This window comes from Cervus canadensis, chromosome 29 (genome assembly GCF_019320065.1).
Source record: "Cervus canadensis isolate Bull #8, Minnesota chromosome 29, ASM1932006v1, whole genome shotgun sequence".
Taxonomy (NCBI): domain Eukaryota; kingdom Metazoa; phylum Chordata; class Mammalia; order Artiodactyla; family Cervidae; genus Cervus; species Cervus canadensis.
Window position 1 is genome coordinate 39,143,540 of NC_057414.1, and position 13,431 is coordinate 39,156,970.

Sequence of the window (13,431 nt, forward strand, 5' to 3'; positions counted from 1 at the left end):
AATACATTCATTGAAATAAGAATGTTGACCTTCTAATGGTGAAATTTTAAATGATTATTACTTTCTTTTTGCAATTTTCTCTCTTCATATTTTCAATAGTTAGCATATATAATTTAAAATTCTTTTAAGTTATCAACATTGAATGACAAATATAGTATAAGCAATTTTTTTAAATGTATATGTATTAAATATAATCATTGCAAATTAAAAATTAGATTCTTAGTGTCATGGCTAATTAATAAGAAAAGCTTTTCTATTTAATAGTAATTACTAAAAGACAAATAGTAATTAATAAAAGACAAACCAGTTTGAAATATAAGTTTTCATTTTAAAAACAGCAGATTTAACTAATTATAGTATCATTTTGGGTGAGGGCACACTGTGGTGGGCATTCATAAATGTGAAAACATGCTATAATTTAAGAAATCAAACATTTTATAGGCTGTTGAAGACAATTGGCATTTTATTAAGAGTTTTATTCCAAAACTGAACCAGGAAGAAATAGAAAATCTTAACAGACCCATCACAAGCACAGAAATCAAAACTGTAATAAAAAATCTTCCAACAAACAAAAGCCCAGAACCAGATGGCTTCACAGGTGAATTCTACCAAAAATTTAGAGAAGAGCTAACACCTATCCTACTCAAACTCTTCCAGAAAATTGCAGAGGAACATAAACTGCCAAACTCATTCTATGAGGCCACCATCATCGTAATACCAAAACCAGACAAAGATGCCACAAAAAAAGAAAATTACAGGCCAATATCACTGATGAACATAGATGCAAAAATCCTTAACAAAATTCTAGCAAACGGAATCCAACAACATATTAAAAAGATCATACATCATGACCAAGTGGGCTTTATCCCAGGGTGCAAGGATTCTCCAATATTCACAAATCAATCAGTGTGATACATCACATTAACAAATTTAAAATTAAAAACCATATGATTATCTCAATAGATGCAGAGAAAGTCTTTGACAAATTCAATATCCATTTATGGTTAAAAAAAAACCTCCAGAAAGCAGGCATAGAAAGAACATACCTGAACATAATAAAAGCCATATATGATAAACTCACAGCAAACATTATCCTCAATGGTGAAACATTGAAAGCATTTCCCCTGAAGTCAGGAACAAGACAAGGGTGCCCACTCTCACCACTACTATTCAACATAGTTTTGGAAGTTTTAGCCACAACAATCAGAGAAGAAAAAGAAATAAAAGGAATCCAGATTGGAAAAGAAGAAGTAAAACTCTCACTGTTTGCAGATGACATGATCCTCTACATAGAAAACCCTAAAGACACCACCAGAAAATTGCTAGAGCTAATCAATGAATATAGTAAAGTTGCAGGACATAAAATTAACACACAGAAACCCCTTGCATACCCATATACCAACAATGAGAAAAGAGAAAGAGAAATTAAGGAAACAATTCCATTCACCATTGCAATGAAAAGAATAAAATATTTAGGAGTAAATCTACCTAAAGAAACAAAATACCTATTTATAAAAACAACTATAAAACACTGATGAAAGAAATCAAAGATGACACAAATACATGGAGAAATATACCATGTTCATGGATCAGAAGAATCAACACAGTGAAAATGTGTATAGTGCCCAAAGCAATCTATAGATTCAGTGCAATCCCTATTAAACTATCAACAGTATTTTTCAAAGAACTAGAACAAATAATTTCACAATTTGTATGGAAATACAAAAGACCTCGAATAGCCAATGCAATCTTGAGAAAGAAGAATGGAACTGGAGAAATCAACCTGCCTGACTTTAGACTATACTACAAAGCTGCAGTCATCAAGACTGTATGGTACTGGCACAAAGACAGAAATATAGATCAGTGGAACAAAATAGAAAGCCCAGAGACAAATCCACACACCTATGGACACCTTATCTTTGACAAAGGAGGCAAGGATATACAATGGAGAAAAGACAATTTCTTTAACAAGTGGTGCTGGGAAAACTGGTCAACCACTTGTAAAAGAATGAAACTAGAACACTTTCTAACACCATACACAAAAATAAACTCAAAATGGATTAAAGGTCTAAACGTAAGACCAGAAACTATAAAACTCCTAGAGGAGAACATAGGCAAAACACTCTCTGACATAAACCACAGCAGGATCCTCTATGACCCACCTCCAAGAGTAATGGAAATAAAAGCAAAAATAAACAAATGGGACCTAATTAAACTTAAAAGCTTTTGCACAATGAAGGAGACTACAAGCAAGGTGAAAAGACAGCCTTCAGAATTGGAGAAAATAATAGCAAATGAAGCAAGTGACAAAGAATTAATCTCAAAAACATACAAGCAGCTCCTGTAGCTCAATTCCAGAAAAATAAATGACTCAATCAAAAAATGGGCCAAAGAACTAAACAGACATTTCTCCAAAGAAGACATACAGATGGCTAACAAACACATGAAAAGATGCTCAACATCACTCATTATCAGAGAAATGCAAATCAAAACCACAATGAGATACCATTACACACCAGTCAGAATGGCTGCCATCAAAAAGTCTACAAACACCCTAGATAATATACATGTTTTGATGCTGTTCTCTCGAAACATCCCACCCTCGCCTTCTCCCACAGAGTCCAAAAGTCTGTTCTGTACATATGTGTCTCTTTTTCTGTTTTGCATGTAGGGTTATCGTTACCATCTTTCTAAATTCCATATATATGTGTTAGTATACTGTGTTGGTCTTTTATCTTTCTGGCTTACTTCACTCTGTATAATGGGCTTCAGTTTCATCCATCTCATTAGAACTGATTCAAATGAATTCTTTTTAATGGCTGAGTAACATTCCATGGTGTATATGTACCAGATGCATGAGACAAGTGCTCGGGCCAGGTGCACTGGGAAGACCCAGAGGGATCGGGTGGAGAGGGAGGTGGGAGGGGGGATCAGGATGGCAAACACATGTAAATCCATGGCTGATTCATGTCAATGTATGACAAAAACCACTACAATATTGTAAAGTAATTAGCCTCCAACTAATAAAAATAAATGGAAAAAAAAAGTCTACAAACAATAAATGCTGGAGAGGGTACACTGTTGGTGGGAATGCAAACTAGAACAACCCCTATGGAGAACAGTGTGGAAATTCCTTAAAAAACTGGAAACAGAACTGCCAGACCCAGCAATCCCACTGCTGGGCATACACAGAGGAAACCAGAGTTGAAAGAGACACACGTACCCCAGTGTTCATCACAGCACTGTTTACAATAGCTATGACATGCAAGCAACCTAAATGTCCATCAGCAGATGAATGGATAAGAAAACTGTGGTACATATGCACAATGGAATATTACTCAGCTATTAAAAAGAATGCATTTGAATCAGTTCTATTGAGGTGGATGAAACTGGAGCCTATTATACAGAGTGAAGTGAGTCAGAAAGAAAAACACCAATACAGTATATTAATGCATATATATGGAATTTAGAAAGATGGTAATGATGACCTTGTATGTGAGAGAGCAAAAGAGACACAGATGTAAAGAATGGACTTTTGGACTCTGTGGGAGAAGGCGAGGGTGGGATGATTTGAGAGAATAGCATTGAAACATGTATATCACCATATGTGAAAGAGATCGCCAGTCCAGGTTCGATGCATGAGACAGGATGCTCAGGGCCAGTGCACTGGGATGACCCTGAGGGATGGGGTGGGAAGGGAGGTGGGAGGGGGGCTCAGGATGGAGGACACATGTACACCCATGGCTGATTCTTTTCAAAGTATGGCAAAAACCACTACAATATTGTAAGGTAATTAACATCCAATGAAAATAAATAAATTAATTTTTTAATAAAGAGTTTTATTCAATTATTAGTTCTGAAAATACTTGTTGGGCACATATAACTTACAAAGGACTTGGCTTATTACCATGTACAGAGATTTAATGAGAAAAAGTATGAAATCAGATATAACAGATAGTCCACAAATGCAGTTTCATTGTCAGGTTGTCATTCTCTACTAGTCCATTTGATTTTTACCTTGGAGGCTCAAGTCTCTGTCACTTGGCAGGATTCCAGAATCATTTTGGGTCCATGTACCTCAAAGTCTCCCCATCTGAGGGATCAAGATACTAGCATCTTCATACAAAACCAAGATTATGAGTTAGATATCAAAGAAGGACTTTTCACTTATCTATTTAAACAGATTTCTAGGTCTCCAGCAGTGCACCCTTTGTCCATGTCCACTTCACAGTCTATAGCCCCTTGCCTGTTCCAATAGACTTTGTCAAATATGTTGAAATGAACATACAACAAGTTATTTGTTGTATGAATGAAATGAAATAAATAAGTTATTTTCTTGTTTAGTCTCTGTAATTGGTGAATTATAATGGCTCTTTTTTAAAATTTATTTTTTTTGTTCATTTATTTATTTAAAACCATAGCCCCACAAATAATGAGAGTGCTAAAGTTACATGAATTTTTGAAGAAATTCTTTTTTTCATTTATTTTTATTAGTTGGAGGCTAATTACTTTACAATATTGTAGTGGGTTTTGTCATACATTGACATGAATCAGCCATGGATTTACATGTATTCCCCATCCCGATCACCCGTCCCACCTCCCTCTCTACCCAATCCCTCTTACATTGTTGGTGGGAATGCAAACTAGTACAGCCACTATGGAGAATAGTGTGGAGATTTCTTAAAAAACTGGAAATAGAACTGTCATATGACCCAGCAATACCACTTCTGGGCATACACACCGAGGAAACCAGATCTGAAAGAGACACGTGCATCCCAGTGTTCATCGCAGCACTGTTTATAATAGCCAGGACATGGAAGCAACCTAGATGCCCATCAGCAGACGAATGGATAAGGAAGCTGTGGTACATATACACCATGGAATATTACTCAGCCATTAAAAAGAATTCATTTGAATCAGTTCTAATGAGATGGATGAAACTGGAGCCCATTATACAGAGTGAAGTAAGCCAGAAAGATAAAATTTCTTTTTAATTGGAGTATAATTGCTTTAGAATGCTGTGTTGGTTTCTGTGTACAAGGTGATTTAGCCGTACATATACCCATGTCCCCTCCCTGTTGAACATCCCTCCTACTCCCTCACCACCCCGTCTCTCTGGGTTGTCACAGAGCACCGGGTTGAGCTCCTTGTGTTATACTGCAACTTCCCATTAGCTATCTATTTCTTATGGTCATGTATATGCTCCAGTGCGACTCTCGATTTGCCCCACCCTCTCCTTTGCCCGCTGGGTCCACAAGTCTGTTCTCTCTGTCTGTGTCTCTATTCCTGCCCTGTAAATATGCTCATCAGTACCGTTTCCCCTAGATTCCATATATGTCATTAATATCTGATATTTGTTTTTCTCTTTTTTACTTACTTCACTCTGTATGGGACTCCCTGGTGGCTCAGTCAGTAAAGCGTCTGCCCACAATGCAGGAGACCCGGGTTCAATCCCTGGGTCGGGAAGATCCCCTGGAGAAGGAAGTGGCAACCCACTCCAGTACTCTTGCCTAGAAAATTCCATGGATGGAGGAGCCTGGTGGGCTACAGTCCATGGGGTCGCAAAGAGTCAGACACGACTGAGCGACTTCACTTCTTTCTTTCATTCTGTATAAGCTCTAGGTTCATCCACCTCATGAGAACTGACTCAGATTCATCCCTTCTATGGCTAAGTAATATTCCATTGCATATAAGTACCACAGTTTCTTTGTTCATTCATCTGTCACTTCCATGTCCTGGATGCTATAAATCATGCTGCAATGAACATTGGGGTACATGTGTCTTTTTCAATTACGCTTTTCTCAAAGTGTATCTCCAATAGTGGGATTGTTGGGTCACTGCAGGCATGAAATTAAAGGACATTTGCTCCTTGGAAGAAAAGTTATTATCAACCTAGACAGCATATTAAAAAGCAGAGACATTACTTTGCCAACAGAAGTCCGCATAGTTAAAGCTATGGTTTTTACAGTAGTCATGTATGGATGTGAGAACTGGACCATAAAGGGAACACATGTAAATCCATGGCTGATTCATGTCAATGTATGGCAAAAACCACTACAATATTGTAAAGTAATTAGCTTCCAACTAATAAAAATAAATGAAAAAAAACAAAACAAAACAAAAACTGAGCACCTACGAATTGATGCTTTTTTTAAAAAATTTTTTTAAAGCAGCTCTTTATTTTTTAAATATTTATTTTATCTCCCTGGACCAGGTCTTAGTTTTTCCACATAGGAACTTTGTTTGCAGTATATGAATTCTTAGTTGTGTCATATGGGGTCTAGTTCCCTAACCGGGGATTGAACCCAGGGCCCCTGCACTGGCAGTTCTGAATCTGAGCCGCCAAACCACCTGGAGGTTCCCTAACTGATATGTTATAATTGCTCATGATCTGGACATCAAAGTGTCTCAGACATAGCAAGTACTTAGTGAAACTTGCAGCAAATTATTGGGAGAACATACTCATTTTATTTCACAAACACATGTAAGTCTTTGCGTTAGATTCTGCATATGAATATCAAGGTGATTGAGGTTTGGTTTCTGAGCTCCTGTAATTCATCATTGGTGGTGGGAGGCAGACTCGCAAATAAGCTTCTATAATTAAATATTCCACAAAGTACATTGCTGCACGAAAAGGACATTTGTAAACACTACATCACAATTATACCTTGAAGGAAGCCACAAAGCTAATGCCACTTTGCAGAGATAGACTCTGTATTCTGAAAAATCACTAGGGCTTTTTGTCATAAGTTGAATGCCCCCCACCCAGAGATGTCCACACCCTGATCCCTTGTACTGATGAATATGTCAAGTTAGGGCTTCCCTTGTGGCTCAGCTGGTAAAGAATCCGCCTGCAATGCAAAAGACCTGGGTTCAATCCCTGGGCTGGGAAGATGCCCTGGAGAAGGGAAAGGCCACCCACTCCAGTATTCTGGCCTGGAGAACCCCGTGGACTCCATGGGGTTGCAAAGAGTCAGACACAAATGAGTGAATCTCACTCACATGACAGTTACATAACTTAATGCTACAGACCTTAAGGTATGGAGATACTCCTGCATTACATAGGCTGACCCAATCCCACCTTTTTCTAGCTCGAAAGTGGGAGAGACATGGCAGAAGCCAGAGAGATCAGAAGCATGAAAAGGACTCAGGGTCCTTCTGGCTGTTGGTTTGAAAACAGAGGGGGCAACATAGTAAGCCACACACAGAGGGCTATGAGGAGCTCAGAAGGGTGTGGCTGCTGGCTGACAGTCAGCAAGGAAATGGGGAACTCTGTCCTACAGCCAGAAGGAGCCGAATTCTGCCAATCACCAGGAAGGAGTTTCTTCCTCTGAGTCTCCGGATCAGATCTCTGGCCATCCATAACCATGAGTTTAGCCTTAGGGAATGCAGAGCAAAAAAATCAAAGACACATTGTAAACCTCTGACCTACATTCCTGGGAGAAAATAAACAGTTCAAAGCAGCTACATTTGTATTCATTTTTATGACAGGATTAGAAAACTGATCAAACTGGTTAACCCTAAAGGAAATCAACCCTGAATATCCATTGGAAGGACTGATGCTGAAGCCGAAACTCCAATAATTTAGCCACCTAATGTGAAGAACGAACTCATTTGAAAAGACCCTGATGCTGGGAAAGATTGAGGGCAGGAGGCGAAGGAGATGACAGAGGATGAGATGGTTGGATGGCATCACCAACTTGATGGACATGAGTTTGAGCAAGCTCCGGGAGTTGGTGATGGACAGGGAGGGCCAGGGTGCTGTAGTCCATGGGGGTCACAAAGAGTCAGAGACATGACTTACTGATTGACCAGCAACAGTGAAAAACTGATAGATTTCAGTGACGGGGGTGGGGGGCGGGGAGGAGAAAATACACTCCAAACAGTGGTATCTGTTAGCCTGGCCAAGATGTGTGCCCGTGACCGAGGAGAGGAAATGGCAAGTTATCTGATGTGGCTAGATCATAAATATGGAGCGAAGAGCAAACACAGTCAGGAAGATAAGGGTCAGGATTCAGTATCAGGAAAGCAAGTCCCAGTATTTGTCTACAGGATAGATGAGAGAGGAAGAGAATCTGTAGGAAGGATGATCCATCAGAAATAATCTAGATAAGACACAAGATGACCAGAAACAAAGAGAGTGGCATCTGGAATCAACAACAGTGTACCCACGCAAGGTCAGTTCAGTTCAGTTCAGTCACTCAGTCCTGTCTGACCCTTAGCGACCCCATGGACCACAGCACGTCAGGCTTCCCTGTCCATCACCAACTCCCAGAGCCCGCCCAAACTCATGTCCATCACGTTGGTGATGCCACCCAAGCATCTCATCTCAACAGTATGAAACAGTATGAAAAGGTAACAGTGTGGAAAGACAAAAGTGTATGACCCACGCAACAAGACACTTCTACAGTGGAGTCAACACAAGTTGATACAAACTAAATGTAGTGTTTGTGAGACAAAGAGAAGACAACTTGCATATTTTGAGATGAAAGGAATCAGAAGATGGTCATGCAATTACCCATGAGTAAGAGGTGGTTTGGGAGAAGGCAATGGCACCCCACTCCAGTACTCTTACCTGGAAAATCCCAGGGGGTCACGAAGAGTTGGACACGACTGAGCAACTGGACTGAACTGAAGTGTCTTCTAATTTCATAGCTGCAGTTACTGTCTGCAGTGATTTTGGAGCCCAAGAAAGTGAAGTCTGCCACTGTTTCCATTTTTTCCCCATCTCCTCATCATGAAGTGATGGGACCGGATGCCATGATCCTAGTTTTCTGAATTCTGAGTTTTACACCAGCTGGATCTCCTAGCAGTCCAAGGGACTCTCAAGAGTCTTCTCCAACACCAAGTTGGAGAAGACTCTTGAGAGTCCCTTGGACTGCTAGGAGATCCAGCCAGTCCATCCTAAAGGAAATCAGTCCTGAATATTCATTGGAAGGACTGATGCTGAAGCTGAAGCTCTAATACTTTGACTACCTGATGCAAAGAACCGACTCATTGGAAAAGACCCTGATGCTGGGAAAGACTGAAGGCAGGAGGACAATGGGACAACAGAGGATGAGATCGTTGGATGGCATCACTGACTTGATGGACATGAGTTTGAGCAGGCTCTGGGAGTTGGTGATGGACAGGGAAGCCTGGCATGCTGCAGTCTATGGGGTCACAAAGAGTCAGACACGACTGAGCGACTGAACTGGCTGATGGTAGTTTTACTTCTAGTTTTTTAAGGAATCTCCATACTGTTCTCCATAGTGGCTATACTGATTTACACTCCCACCAACAGTGCAAGAGGGTTCCCTTTTCTCCACAATAGCCATTCTGACCAGTGTTAAAATGGATACATTTTAAAGTGTTAAACAAACCTTCCACTAGAATAAGCCTGCTTGTTCAGGGTATGATGACCTTTTAAAAACACCATAGTGGGAATTGACATAGGTACACTATTGATACTATGTATAAAGTGGAGATTGACATGTATACTTGATACTATGTATAAAGTGGAGATTGACATGTACACTACTGATGCTATGTATAAGGTGGAGATTGACATGTATACTACTGATACTATGTATAAAGCGGAGATTGACATGTACACTACCGGTACTGTGTATAAAGGGGAGATTGACATGTACACTACTGATACTGTGTATGAAGCGGAGAGCTGTTGAGAACAGACTCTATAGCTCAGGGAACCCTATCCAGTGCACTGTGGTAACCTGATGGGAAGGAAATCCAAAAAAGAGGGGATATATGTATATGTAACATTGATTCACTTTGCTGTACAGTTTAACTAACACAACAATGTGAAACAATGGTACTCTAAGAAAAATAAAAAATAAAGTATTCTTTTAATTGATTTTCAAATACTTTAGCAAGAAGTTTTGCATCTATGTTAAGGAAAGCTATTGGTCTCCACATCACTTTTCTTCTACTTTCATCTGCTTTTGGTATCAGAATAATGCTACTCACGTAGAGTGTTAGGACGCCTTCTCTCCTCTTCTATTCCTGAAGAAATTTGTGTAAAACAGGAAATTTAGTCTTCCTTAAATATTTGGTGAAAGTTTCCAGTGAAAGTACCTGCAATTTTCTTTGTAGGATGATGTATAACTATGCATACGCATTTATTTTATGTAATAGGTAAAGGACCATTCAGCTTTTTTATTTCTTCATGAAAAGAGAATAATAAACTTTTTAATATAAATTTCAATTTTATAATACACTATTATTGGTCATAATCACAATGCTATACATTAGATCTCCAGAACTTATTTTTCTATAGTTGCATGTTTGTGCCTTTGAACATCTTTTTCACAAGCCTGGTTATGACATGAAACTCTCTATTTTTATGAGTTTGGCTCTGTGAAATGTTACATGCATGTGACATCATATAGTATTTTATTTTTATGTCTGGTGACTTCGCATAATGTCCTCCAGGTCCATTCGTGTTGTCACAAATAGCAGGATTTTCTTTTTTCTTAGCTGACTAATAATCCTTTGTACATATAGACCATTTTTTAAAATCCATTTATCCATTAACACCCACTTAGTTTGTTTCCATATCTTGGCTATTTTGATAATGCTACAGTCAAAATGGGAGTGCATTTATCTCCTCAATATACAGTTTTAATTTTCTTCAGATGTATACATAGATGTGGGGTTACTGAATCATATGATAGTCCTATCTTAAATTTTGTTGAGGAATCTCTACACTGTTTTTCATAGTGGCTGCACCAATTGCATTCCCACCACCAATGTAAAGGGTTCCCTTTTTCCATATCCTTAACAATACTTATTATTTTTTGTCCACTTGATAATCATTGTTGTAAATGATGTGTGGTGACATCTAATAGTGGTTTTTAAATTTACATTTCCTTGATAATTAGTGATGTTGAGCATCTTTTCGTATATCTATTGTCAGTCTTGATGACTTCTTTAAAAAGTTTTTTTTGCTCCTCTGCCATTTTTTAAGCTGGATTTTTTTGTTTGTTTTGTTACAGAGTTGTATGAGTTTTTGTATATTTTGGGCAGTAACTTCTAGTCTGGTGTATGATGTGCAAATATTTTTTCCCATTTAATTTTGCTGCCTTTTCATTTTGTTGATTGTTTCAGATCAATTTCATTTGGGATGTGGATGCAAAAATCCTCAGTAAAATACTAACAAACTAAATATGCATGCATATGTGCTAAATCATTTCAATTGTGTCCCACTCTTTACAATCCTGTGGATGTAGCCCACCAGGCTTCTCTGTCTATGGGATTCACCAGGCAAGAATACTAGAGTGAATTGCTGTGCCCTCCTCCAGGGGATCTTCCTGATCCAGGGATCAAACCTTCATCTCTTACATCTCCTGCATTGGCAGGCAGGTTCTTTACCACTAACATCACCTGGGAAACTCCAACAAACTAAATATACCAACATATAAAATGATTATAAACACAACCAAGTATTATTAACCCCATAAATACAGAATCAATCTAATACATATGATTAAATAATAAAATATAGTATATTAAAAATAGAAAGTTTAAAATCACAAAATTATGTCATTAGAGAAAAAGCATTGGTCAACAAGTTGAACTCTTTCATAGTAAAAAAGCTGAATAAACACATGATAGAATGGGACTTCACCCTGATAAAGAGAATATATGTTGTTTCATTTTGTTGATTATTTTCTTTGCTATGTAGAAGCTTTTGAGTTTGATATAGTCCCAGTTTTCTATTCTAATTTTGTTGCCTGTGATTTTGGTCATATCTATGAAATCATTACCAAGACCAATGTCACAAAAGTTTTCCCCTGATTTCTTTGAGGTGTTTTGCAGACCCAATTCTGTGTTCAAATCTCTCTTACAAATGGAATATTATTTGGTCTTAAAATAGAAGCCAGTCCTGCCATTTGGGACAACATGGATAAGCATACAGATATTAAGATAAGTGAAATAAGCCAGTTACAGAAGGATAAATACTGAATGATTATGACATTTTTAAATTATTCAAACTTATAGAAGCAGAGTAGAATGGATGGTATTTGTCAGGGCCTGGGGGGTGGGGAGTGGGAAATAGTTTCTCAGTAGTATGAAGTTTCTAGATGAATAACTTTGTAAAAATAATACCATATTATGCATCAAAAATGTGTCAAAGGAATGGATCTCATGTTAAATGTTGACTTAAAAAACTACAAAAGAGCAAAAGGGAATTTTTGGATGTGATCCGTATGGTTAGTACCTTAATATAATGATGATATCTTAAATGGATATATATCTACAAACTCAAAGTGTATATCCTAAATGTGTGTGATAGTTATATATCTATTATACTTTAATTAACCTATAAAAGAGCAGATACTAAGAACATATAGAAATTGTCATCCTAAATGATGAAAGGTCAATTTATTCAAAATGAATTCAGGTACAATATAATGTCAACTATCACCACATATATTCAACAATTTATTGAAAGTTTTAGTGAGAATAGTTAGATAAGAAAAAGAAACTAAAGATATACATCCATTTTGGAAAAGAAGAAACAAAGCTATTTTTATTTGCAAATAGCATAACTTTATATGTAAAAAATACCAAACATCCACTAAATACCTATTAGAAGTAATAAATGAGTTTACCAAATGTTCATGTTAAAAGATAAATTGCAAAAACCGCTACAATATTGTAAAGTAATTAGCCTCCAACTAATAAAAATAAATGGAAAAAAAATAAAATAAATAATAAATTGCAAAATCAGTTTTATATCTCTGATGATGATGGTGAGTATTCAGTTGCATCTGACTCTTTGGGATCCCACAGATTGTAGCTCATGAGGCTCCTCTGTCCATGGGATTATCCTGGCAAGTGTACTGGAGTGGGTTGCCATTTCCTCCTCCAGGGAATATTCCCAACCCAGATATTGAACCCGTGTCTCCTGTGTCTCCTGCATTGCAGGCAGATTTTTTTTTTTAACCACTGGGCCACCTTGGGAGGCCCCTTATTTCCCTAGATTAGCAATAGACAACACAAAATTAAATCTATAAAAACCAAATCAATTTATGATAGTATTACAGAGAATAAAATACATAGAAAAAATTAATAGAAGGAATGCAAGATCTGTCCATTTTTAACCACAAAACAGTGTTAGAAAATAAAGTGGATCTTAATACAGGAAAAGATATCTCATATTTTTTATTGAGACAAACATTTGCAATAATGCAATATTACTCAAATCAATCTATAGATTGGATGCCTTATCTATCCACATCTCAGCTGGCTTTTTTTCCTTTTGGCAGAAATTGACAAGCTGTCATTAGCATTCATATGAAAATCCAAGAACCCAGATTGCCAAAACAATACTGAAAAAGAAGAATAAGTTTACAGAACTTTCATTTTTTCAGTTTCAAAGGTTATTGCAAAGCTATAGCACTGTGTGGTTGAGGCATAATAACA